Below are 1,529 nucleotides of genomic sequence, written 5' to 3'. Positions count from 1 at the left end.
AGTGGCTGATTTTGCCCTCCAGGAGTGGAGATCCCTGGAATCATCAAGGGAGAAAAGCGAAGTGTGTGACCCTGTCCAGGGAGGCAGTGACACTAAGGATGGAGGCAGAGGTAATGATGTGGACAGAAGGAGTGGCTGGGGACTCTGGACTCAGGAAGAGACAGGGGTTGTGTGCTGGCAACCAGGGAGCAGGAGTGTGGGGTATACCCTTGGGGTGTTTGATGATTGTGATCATTGCAATGAAACAAACTACAATAGGATAAATGTAAAGATAATGTTCACCTATGTAAACTAACACATAATTCACAATAAAAACTTAAAAAAAAAAGAATCTAAGAGGCACATAAAACATTCCTTTTTCTCTTAAACTTAAATTGATGTTTGCTTACTTTGAAATACATATCTGTAATTGCAACTAAAGAAAAAGTGTTTTGCTTACATTTTCTTTATCTGTAAAAAAAAAAAAAATGTGGCTCTAAGAAAGCTTGTAAGCCCATCTTCAGCCTATAACTGTTTGGAATACCTAAAAGGGGTTCTAGAACTTTCCCAGTGAAATAGGCTTCTTGTAGAGCCTTTGTAGTATATAGGACCTTAGGTGGAATCCTGAGTCCCATTCAGAACCTTCTGAGGTGGGACATTCCCACTAGAAAGGATAAGCAAACCAGCCTGAAACAGCTATAGGAACAGAAGATATTTCTTGAAAGAAAGAACAGCAGAAAAAATCCAAAACCAAATTGGCAGTCTGATTGGCTACTATAATAACAACCAAGTTGGTTGCTGGGGAGCCATCAAGGCAAGCAATCAAGTCCCTTCAGGACAAACCCTCTCCAAGACTGAAACTCAAAGGGAACACATGAACAGGCATGTAAGATTGTTGGTGACTACGTTGGTCAATTGGTGAGTGGAAGAGGGGGAAAGGCAGGAATGAAGATACGGGCTGAGTTCGACCAAGTTTCATAGACTCCTGTCAATCTGGAGATGAGAGAGATAAGAGGAAGGACTGGTTGGTCTGGAGTGTGGTGAGACATGGAGACTCCTGAGCCCATGAATAAGGACATAGCCATGGAGGGTTAGAGCTGAGAGTGAAGCATCCAGCTGATAGAAAGTGAGGGGAGATGCACAAGAACGCCCAAACTTGTAGACAGCAACCATTTGACCTAGCTTCGATGGCTTGATGATCAGAACTCAACTAGAGGAAGTTAAAAAAAATTTTTTTTGATAAAGGAAACAAGTGTAAATTGCTACAATTTGATGAACTTGTTCTATACTTATGAATGTAGTAGCTCAAAATACCAACTGAGAGGGAAGGAGTATTTACATCAAGTATCAATCCTATCCCCTCCGTAGACAGGGTAGATAGGGACGGGCAACTTAGACATTGGTTACCTAAAATGGGGAGCTATCAAGACACGAAGTGACTGGCTTACAAGTTTTCAAGAGGGAGTTTAGTTTCAAAGTGTGTGGGGGAAGGTAGAATCCCCACTGAATAGTTTTCATCTTGTCTAGATGGATCTTGTGAAAGGAGATAG

The sequence above is a fragment of the Chrysochloris asiatica genome, unplaced genomic scaffold (assembly GCF_000296735.1).
Source record: "Chrysochloris asiatica unplaced genomic scaffold, ChrAsi1.0 scaffold00072, whole genome shotgun sequence".
NCBI classification, from domain to species: Eukaryota; Metazoa; Chordata; class Mammalia; order Afrosoricida; family Chrysochloridae; genus Chrysochloris; species Chrysochloris asiatica.
The sequence above is the reverse complement of the archived record's forward strand: the minus strand, read 5'-3'. Positions refer to the sequence as shown.